Below are 10,639 nucleotides of genomic sequence, written 5' to 3'. Positions count from 1 at the left end.
TGCTCCAGCAGTGCGTGCTAGTAACCACTTGCTGTAGGCCATAGATGAACGCCACCATAGTCTAACAGAAGAACCTGTCAGTCGACCCCTCAACACACACTCCTGACCGAAGAAGCTGTGCCAGAAGAAAAGGGTGATTGGTGAATGAAAACGCATCACTCCACCGTGCACCAACCTCAGACTGTCGCTACCCCTCGGGGTCCCTTTGATTTGAGTTCCCTTGTGAAGCTGGTGATTTCAGCTTTTGTGGGACAGAACAAGCTAAAGCAGTCTCACCTGCCGTACTGGGCAATATAAACTGTGACTTAAATAAACTTGAGGTTCTATGCTTTCACACACACACTGATGAAGTCTGGCTGCAGGCCATGACTGTTTTGATTTCCAATCGGACAACTTAACATGCTCATAAGTGATTTTGACATGGGTAAAGGTCAATTAGTCAAAGTATCATGTGTGCGTATGTTTTCCCTTGCATTAAAAAATCACTGCCTATTGTTTGCAAGTTGCTATTGCAGGTACGGATCTCACGGAACCTGATCCGTCCCGTATAGATACTTGACATCACATGACGTTATGTTTATGTGTTCATCAATGATAAAAAGGGGGGAATTGTTCGATAAATCTGCAAATGTGTTTATCATTAATTCACCAATGAGTAGCAGTAGTTATGTCATGGTTCTTTTAAGGCCATTTATCCTTCATAATCTTACTCAAGATATTCATAAAGTATGTGACAATCGTAGATCTGTTAATATGCTGACTAGACTGGAGAAGTGAACACTTTGTGTTGTCTGGAAGAGCTATCTGCTCAAGGTTGGAGTCTTCATGTCTGGGTGATTTACGCACGTACACATTCTTATCTGCTAATAAAACCAGCTGGAGGGGAGCTGTTTCTCTGAGAATTGAGGACGAGGCTAGCAGCAGCCACTCTCCCTTGCTGGGAGAGTCGATGGCACGGCTAGAGAGCAGCTCCATTCTCCCTTGCTGAAAGAAAGAATACTAGTCTCGTTTCTTACCGCAAGTAAATGTTTATTGGGTTGAATCTTTGGGGCTTGGTTCTGATTTTCTCTCTTTTACAGTGTCACAAACCTGACAGTAGAATACAGGGTAAACTCAAAATGGGATTGGCATCTAAAATAGTCAATGCAGCTCTTCCCTCAGTCTCCTCAATCCGTGCATACCTGACTAAACACCTTCAAAGATTTAGTGACACCCACAGCCACAATAGTAGAGGAAGCTCACACAATAACTTGATCACACCCTCATATAAGACAAACATGGGTAAGACCACCCACAACCTCGCCCCTCCATATCTGTCCAGCCTCCTTTGTGTCTCCACTCCTTCCCGCACCCTGAGATCCTCTTCCTCCGTACACCTGTTTATCCCCTCCACCCGTCTCATCACGACGGGGAGCAGAGCATTCAGCCGCTCTACTCCCCATCTCTGGAACTCATTACCACCCGAACGCCGAAACATTGATTCTTTCCACCATTTCAGAGCACAACTCAAAACACATCTGTTTAAAACGGCATACTCTATATGATGCTAACTGTTAATTTATAGTTTTTATTTTTCATTACCATATCACTATCTTAATTTATTTCCGTAACATTTATTTTGAACTTACTATTTTATTTTATATTCTGTCGCATTCTTATTTTAGTTATGTTATTCTTGATATGCATCGTGCGGTGTCCTTGAGTGCCGAGAAAGGCGCCTTTAAATTAAACTTATTATTATTATTATTAAATCATCTTTTTAAAAATGCTGCCACCCAAGGGCAGGGTAACAGACAAAATACGCAACATGAGCAGGGTGTGTACACATGAATTAAAACCCGAATAAGAGTGCTGGAGAGTAGAAACAAGTCACTAACAATCTGACATGGGAGTGAGGACTGCGCAGAGCTTATGTAGTGTGAGAGCTGATGAGAAGATGAGCTGCAGGTGATCACAGAAGCGCAGGTGACTGGAATGAGCTGCTTGCATGAGGTGGAGGATCTGGGAAGAGGTTAGTAAATGGAAAAACACTGATCCGACTCAGGCCCATGCATTCTCCTGGCATCTTCTGAATCATCTTCTCCAAGAATTAGAAACTAATTTGTGCCAAAGTTTGTTGCTTGGAAGGCGGGACAAATATCAGTCTTAACAATGAGAAGGTCATTATCAGTCAACCTGACCGTACAAACAGACAAACAAAGATAAATTTAGGATGGGAAAAATTCTATTTTCAAATTAAAAATGTTTGAAAATAAAAGAATATGATTTTATTTACAAAAATAAAGTTAAAGAAATAAATCTGTTTTCTCTACCATGTTACATACTGTTGTGCAAGATATCAAGAAAACAACAGCCATTGAGCAGCTTCCTCGATGTTTCGCAGAATGAACCGTGGCTTGAAGCTAACAGGGAGCGCACTGAAATGTTGTGCAAGATTTGAAGATGTTTTGATTTATCAGACAAAACGAGTGCTTTTTATACAGCCTCAAGGAATTTCAATCATCCCGTAGTTGACAAACATGGCAAGAACAAGGAGTACATGAATGCCGTGCAAGCTATTGCTAATGAACAAGCTACTGCCATGCAGGAAGTTGAAGCAGAGGGCAGTGGGGGAGACACTGAGGACAGTGCAGAAGACTGGACTTATTTAGACGTTGTTGCATCTGGGGTGAGTACCACACACCGTCTCCTGTTACAAGCTTACACACGCGGGCGGCTGTGGCTCAGTTGGTAGAGTGGGTCGTCCAGCGATCAGAATGTCGGTTGTTCGAATCCTAGCTCTGACTGTTCTTGGGCAAGACACTGAACCCCAAATTGCTCCCAGTGAGTCTGGCAGCACTTTGCATGGCAGCAGTTGCCCACTGGAGTGTGAATGTTTGTGTGAATGGGTGAATGTGAGGCCTAATGTAAAGCGCTTTGAGCACTGCTAAGGTGGAAAAAGCACTATATAAGTGCAGTCCATTTACCATTTACTTGAGTAATTATCTGAAAAGGTCATGTGCACCCCTGCTTATGTATACCGGTGACCAAAGCCATTAAGGAAAACACAAGAAACATCATTCTAATCAGAGACAATAAAAGCATCTTTCTTATCAGTCTTTGTGTCTTTGCCAGAGGCTCTTGTAGTTGGTGAATTCCGTGACTCTTCTATTTTCCTCCTCATTTCTCACCCACTTTGTCTGGTCCAGGGACCTCACTTATCAACGGTGCGTACGAACATTTCCACGCATTGTATGGCATTTATCAACTTGCACTAGGACTGCACTTGCTTAGGAACATGCCTAAATGTAAGCACATTTCTGACCACACTTACATACAGAATGTAGCGGTAGAACAGTGAAACTACAAATAGAGTCAGTGTTCAGCGATCGCCACACATTCTCCATGTTTTCTCTACTTCATAAAGATTATCAATCAGTCATTTAGCAGACATTTTTAATGATTGGTGTGACAAGCTATAAAAGACATGTGACACTGAAAAGAAAACCTGAAATGTTGGCAAGCCATGGCTCATCTCGCGTTATTGGAGGATTGGAGGGCCGTGCGCTGCAGGGAGCATGTTTCCAAAGATCGTGCTGATTTATTCAGGGGGAGCACAGAGTGGCTTCTCAGCAGGTATCGCTGAGCCAAAAAATATACAGCTGGACTTATGCCGTGAATTACAGCCGATGTTGGAGCGAGAGACAAAATGCACTGAAGCCGTCGTAGCGCTCATCCAGCTACTGTCCTCCCTGGGATGTTCGGCCACCGGAACATTTCAGCGCGAGGTCAGAGACATGCGTCATTCGCCATTTCAAAGTTTATTCATTTAACATTTGTGATGCACAATTAGCAATCTGCACCAGCGACTCGTTTATTAGCACAGAGTTTTAATTTCTGAGAGCGATCTTCCCTCTGACCCAACAGAATTTACAGCAGTTATCCCCCCCCCCCCCCCCGCACATTTATGGTGTCTCGACTATCTGGCTCAATGGACAAATAATCTATACACTGTAGGGTTTTACCAAACCCTCTTCCGGTTCTTTGTTCTCCATCGTGGGTGCGTATGATGGGAAAAAGAGTCCAGAAGGAGTCTTGTAGTACGTTCCGGAGCAGCAAACTAGAACAGGTTTGGCCCCTCTGATCCGGAAGCCCTGTTTACTGTCTCACAAGATCCAATAGTCGTTTGGAGGCGAGGGCCTGCAATCTCTGATTGTCGTTTTCTAGTTTATCTTGTGTTGTTTGCTCTGCGGGTTCTATTTTTACCTCTGCCAAGGAGGTTATGTTTTCACCTGCGTTGGTTTGTCTGCCTGTCTGTTAGCCAGATAGCTCAAAAGGTTTTGATGGGTGTTGATGAAATTTATAGAGAATGTTGGGAATCTCACCAGGAACAGTTGATTCAATTTTATTGATGGTTCACAGGAGATCCTGAATTCTGGATCACTTTGAAATCTTCGCTAACCTTGCAGTCAAAATGTGTTCCTCAATATCGCAGTTGATTATTGACCAGTGTTTATGAAACTCAACGCAATCATATAGGGTGGGGATCTCTAGTTTACCACCAAATTTCATCAGGATCAGATCAGGATTGCAGATACTGTCACAATCCGGATGTTCCCATTTACTTATAATGACAGCTTTCAAAGAATCACATTTGAATTTATTCAATTCACTCACCAAAAATCACAGTCATGATATCTGCAAAATGTCTTCTGGATCTGATCCAGAATGAGGTCAGGAAAAAAATATTTAATTTTAACATTGAAAACCCCATTTGTGAGTGTTGCTATGGCGACTTTTGCTGAAGGTTGAGTTCTGGGCCTGCACAGCTGTGGAAGCATCGTTGAACTGAACGAGACGCACCTGTTACACATCTCACCCAATCAGCTCCTGCCTCTTTGGACCTGACTCAGGATATTCTCTGAACATACTCTCTGTTTCCTCAGTATTTTCCTGTCCTGTATTCCCTAGTTCTATCTTTAATACCTGAGGAAACTGATCCAGTTGAAATTGGGCTACATTTTCAAAACAAAACAATTTTTGGAAACTTTCAATAATATTGGTTCTATTTCTGCTGCCTTCACAAGACACTTAGCAGTGGGCAAGAAGAATCCGCCATTACTGAAAGTGTGTTTTTTGTGAATAACTTCTAAACTAACAGTGATATCAAAGTGAATAAAATTTCAAAAGATTTGTGATCATGGTTAAGTATAAAATTATAGATAAACCAAAGAAATATTGACCTTACATTTATTTTAAGTCACAATTAAAGGGAGACTGTGTTGCTCGGCGTAGGTCTGTGCTCTGACTGCTTCTCTAGTTTTAATCTAGCGATTCAGCAGCCGGTGGAGCTCTGGACACTGATTTATTTAGGTGACAAATTCTCCTGTACCCCCCCACATATTCGTCACCATGTTGTTGTCCACTTGGAACCTTCTCTCACTCTCTCTTTGAGAGATGCTCTCTGTCGCAGCCTGTATTTCGCTCCCTCCTGTAATTCCCCTCCTGTGCAGAGCTCGATGGAAAAGAACGTCAAGCCAAATCAAGAGCCGCTGTTTCTTCCTTCATCGGCCTTCCGGCACCCAGCGGCCGTCAGAATATTCACAAATTATTTAAGGGTCAGGGATGCAGGACGAGTTCAATGTGCCCACAATTGTCTCCTGAATGAGGCATTTTCACCACATTTGCTACCCATCTCTGAAAACACTTTCTGAGAGCCACCATGCCTGTTGGCTCGTGCCACCACACCCCCTATTTCCTCTCAGTTTTTCTGTATTCCCTGATGGGGGTTTCTGATAACAACTCAGCATAGCGTGGCATTGTGTTTTCCTGAAAGCCTTAGCTGTTAAAGCAATTGAGACACTCAGTGATTTTCTTCCTGTCATGTTTCCACACCGATATTCTGATCGACATTGTGCTGCCCCCCTCGCCCCTCGCTCATGCACTTAGGAAGCGGTTTTGTTGAACCAAGACCCCCAGCTGGGATAAGGGAGGACAACAGCAGGGTGTTTAGCTGGGTTTTCCACGGGCTTTTGTTGCCTTGAAGCAGCCGTGACATTATTGAAACGGCTTCTCTTTTGTGTCCATCACTCTGCTTTCACTTTCTCTTTTGGAGTCGATGCTTGCCTCTGCTTTGTGATTGCTCTGCAATTCAGAACCTCCAGTTCCAAAGATATTGATTTTTTTCTTTTCTTTTGGAGATAAATAAATAGCATTGCATCATTGTTTACTTTTATACGAAACTTTAACATTGCGTTTTAAAGTTGTACTACAGTTTTTATCCCCCGGCGTGTAATGCGGAGGGATACTGTGCAGCTGTCACGTTCGGAAACAGACTTTTCTTTCTTAACAGAAATAGAAAAGCATTTTTTAGCAATAATTTACCATTAGTGGTGAGAAAAAGTGTTTGCCCCCTTACTGATTTCTTATTGTTTTTGCATGTTTCAGATCATCAAAAAAATGTAAATACAGTGGCACATCAGAAGCATTTTCGCCACTTTTCAAAGCAATAAATATCAGAGTCAAAGCCATCGGTCAGCGAGGAATGTGTATCTGCACAAAACACTTTTTCTCAGCTTTTTGTTGAAAACCGCTGATTTTGGTCATTTCTGCCTTTTCAATGGCCAATATCGTCAGAACGTAAAGGAACACGCATTCTTTTCCTGATGAAAGTGATACTTTCATTTGCTAGGTTTGGTGTTTGCACAGTCATAGTATATAATATTCTGTAGGTCTTTAAATATAGGGCATAATGAGCAAAGACTTACTGTTTGATTGTGAGGCTATCCAGTTCACGCAAACACAAGGGACAAAACTTTGTCGTATTATTGCTCAGACTCCATCAGAGTCCCACAAAGAAGCAGTTTGCCGAAAGATCCTACGCGTGCTGCGAGTCACCAACGCAATGTGCAAATGTCATGTTTGGCAGGTCTGAGCCTCCAAGTTAAAAAAGCAATATATTTCTTTAGCTCTGACTCAATCAAGTTTTGCAGAAGAAAATTGCATTCCTTGATGTGTTGAAGCTAAAAAAAAGTTTTTTCTTCAATTTTGTTGCATTATGGGATGGTCTTAGTTGTAAGAAGTTGCTGCAGACAAGTAGAAGAGTACGAATGTGCATTGCCAGCTTGAAAAGTGTAGAGGCAATTATTATTTTTTTGCTCTTGCAGCTACTGTGGCTGATGTTTCTCCATGTTTAAACCCTGCTCCTGTCATCTAAAATTAACATCACAGTGTTTCACAATAAAGGCATGGAAAAATGTGAACATTGAAAAATATGCCGCGCATCTAAACTAAAACAATCAATGGAGACAACATTAACAGCTTTTACCAGCGTGTTTGTAAAGCACTGGCAGACTATGAGGCTTTATTTAAATGCTGTGTTTTTCACATTTTGATAAGTAAAACTAACTCGGATGCTCATTAGGACATTTTTAAAGTTGGTCCAGTGTCACCAGCTGAGATATTTTCCTATTTTTTCCCAATTGTGCTTTAGACCTCTGAAACATACTGGGATGTTGTCATAGCAACCCCTAGTTTGGCTAGAAAAACACTACAAGGTAAGACAGCCCCAATTAAGCCAGCCTACAAAAATGTACACGGCCAGAGTAGAAATTGCAGAAACATTCTTCCCGGAGGGTTTTTTATTCCAGAAATCTAGTTTAGCATATTTTGTATGAAATGGGAAGTAAAGCATTAAATGATTAGCAGTTTAAATAGATTAAGGTAAAGTCTGCAATATGTATCCATATCCTCAGCATTGTGTGTGTGTGTGTCTCAGTGCAAGTACTGTACCTACAGTAGCAGAGTGTATATGTAACGTTCATGCGCGCAGTCTTGTTTGAAATTGTTCAGAATCAAAACATAAAGGTCCTATTGGCCCTCATCAGTTAACAATCTCTCTGGATCTGTGAATGATATTCTGAGTTGAACTGAATTCTATGCAGCCACAAGACGTTTTGTTTCTGGAAATGCCAGAGCAGCAACAAACACTTCAACATTCACTGTATGCAAATCAGCACTATACATCCACCTAAGATGACCTGACAATACGTACTGTCAAATAAAACAAAGGCAAGGACATGAAAGGGACATAAAAGCAGGTCTGCAGGAACCCTACGAGAAACCACTTCAGGGCCTGAACACATGGAGAGAACACATGAGAACAATAGATGGCAGCCTTGCCCTCGGTTCATACACAAACATCATGCGGTGACCTGCAGTGTAATCCTCTCTGCTCGTCTGTGATTACTTTTAAATTGACAAATGTAACCGGGTGATTGGTGGCAATTAGCAGGCAGGTGTGGAAGCACCTGTAATCTATTGCCACTGATGGGGCGGGGCGTATATAAGCGCTTCCCCTGCCTCCTTCCCGGTCTCACTCTCCGCTGTCCGGCTGAAGGGAGTGCCAGCGGGAGTGAGCCAGCTGGGTGTGGTCGTCTTGAATGCGGGTGGAACTGACTCGGTTGACACGGTTCCATGGCATCTCTGGGCAATGCTCTTAACGACAGGGGCTTCTTTTAATTCAGGTTGGCGTGGAGGGTCACTGCCTTGCCTCTTTGTTTGTGTTTATTTCGTTATAGATCTTTCTTTTACTAGGTTGTTAGCTTCCTGCATTGCATGTGTGTGTCCGTATTGATTAGGGTTATTCTGGTGGGTGGTGGGGAACTGTTTGGTTATTCTGCGTGTTTTCCGGTTTGGGTGTGTTTATATTTCTTTGTTGGGTTTTCTTTATTGCTTTAACAGTAGCTCCCACCACATTTGTCTAAACCTTGGTTAATTCGTTTTAAAGTGTTTTTAGTGGAAGCTTGTTTTAGGGGATTAAATAAAGATTTTTGTAAGTATTAAATGACGTGCTGGTCGTCATTGTGAGCGGACCTGTGGGTGGGAAACCCGCTAAAACGAGCTGGGGACCAAAGGGAAAAAATTAGATATTTAGGTGCAAGTCCTAAAGTGGCGTTGTTGGCAGCAATCGTCTAGCCCCATATGCACAACGCCACACAAAGGTGTAGAAGTAAAGTAAATATTTAAAGGTGGAGTTGTAGAAAGAGAGGACAATTAAACTTCAAAGAAAAATAAAGTGGCAAGGAGGTGGCGAGAAGGTCGCAGGTTCGAATCCGACTGGTGGCCTTTCTGTGAGGAGTTTGCATCTTCTCCCTGCGTCTGCGTGGGTTCTCTCCGGGTTCTTCGGCTTCCTAACACCACCAAAAACATGCAGCTTAGGTGAGTTGGTTACACTAAATTGCCCGTAGGTGTGAGTATATGTGTGGCTGATTGTCTGTCTCTGTGTTGCCCTGCGATGACCTGGCGGCTTGTCCAGGGTGTACCCCGCCTCTCGCCCATTGACTGCTGAGATTGGCTCCAGCTTGGCCCGTGACCCGGTAACGGAAAAAGCGGGCCGATTCTTGGCTGTCCAGGCCTCACCTGAGCAGGAATGAATATTACTGCTCAGGTGAGGCCGGACGGAAGCCGTCATCGTAAGGGAAAGGGTATTCCTCCAGCTCTTCATGGGTTTCCACCACAGCAGCTAAACGCATAACGGTAGGCCTGTCTGAGAGCCGTGATCATAAAAATAGCTTTACAAATCGAAATACTCACGAATGCTGAACTCAGGCTGGAGCGAAATGCAGAGTCAGGATGCTGAGTGCACCCTTGGTTGTGCTCTGTCCTGATTTCACCCCCCGAACATTTTATGCTGGCGACTGTGTTCTTGCCAGATTTTGAAACTTCCATTTCTCCTGGGAAAAAAAGGGGCAATTCATTGGAAAAATAGGGCATTTTCTGACAATTTCATTGAGAAAAAAGGACAAAAATGATTAGGTGGAAATTATGACTGTAGGAGTGATGGGGTTTTAATATGCGACACTCACACAGAGGATTTGTGCACTGGTTTACTCTAACGGGGTGTATTCCTGTGAAGAACCCGGAGCAAAATAAGTTCTCTCGTTTTATCTAACTTGCGCCCACCCGCACGGGGAGGGGGGGCATCTTATTATGGATGATTCGAAAGCAAGTTTTTCCGGAATGAAGGTGAAGCAGTAAGAGGAAATTAATCTGCTCGGTAAGCATTCTGTTTTCTTCAGAAACCTTTATTTTCCTTGGATTTATCCATTGTTTAAAAGCTCAATAAATCATGCCGGATCAGACCAGGCTACCAGATGTGTGGCGGCTGCTGCACGTCGGTGGCTGTGATACATATTTTCAGCGAGAAAGATATAAAAGGCATTCATTTTAATTTTAATAGATTACCATAATCTTCAAATTTAGAAAAAACCAACAAACAAAAATAGAAATACATTTTAAGTGCCGGCCATTTTTCCTTATTTTGACCAGTTTTTCAAGACTCACAGAATATTGATAATATTATGGATTGGATGAATATGAAAATATTCATCATGGCATTGACTGAGTTGCTTAAATACTCATTATCTATTGAAAGCAGGTGTTCATTTCCAAAACAAGGGGGATTACATTATGGGGACATGTGATATAATGTGACTCCTGCACTTCATATTGGCTAACTGCAAAGCTAAATTGCTTCTAGAATTTTCCACTTATCTCCCCAGCCTGTCAGAGTTTTGACTCAGGCTGACACTGATGGTTTGCACCATCCACATCCCATGCACTCAAGCTGAAAACCCAACCTGGCGTCTTCCTGGAGTTT

This window comes from Brachionichthys hirsutus, chromosome 2, assembly GCF_040956055.1.
Source record: "Brachionichthys hirsutus isolate HB-005 chromosome 2, CSIRO-AGI_Bhir_v1, whole genome shotgun sequence".
In the NCBI taxonomy this organism is placed as follows: Eukaryota; Metazoa; Chordata; class Actinopteri; order Lophiiformes; family Brachionichthyidae; genus Brachionichthys; species Brachionichthys hirsutus.
The sequence above is the reverse complement of the archived record's forward strand: the minus strand, read 5'-3'. Positions refer to the sequence as shown.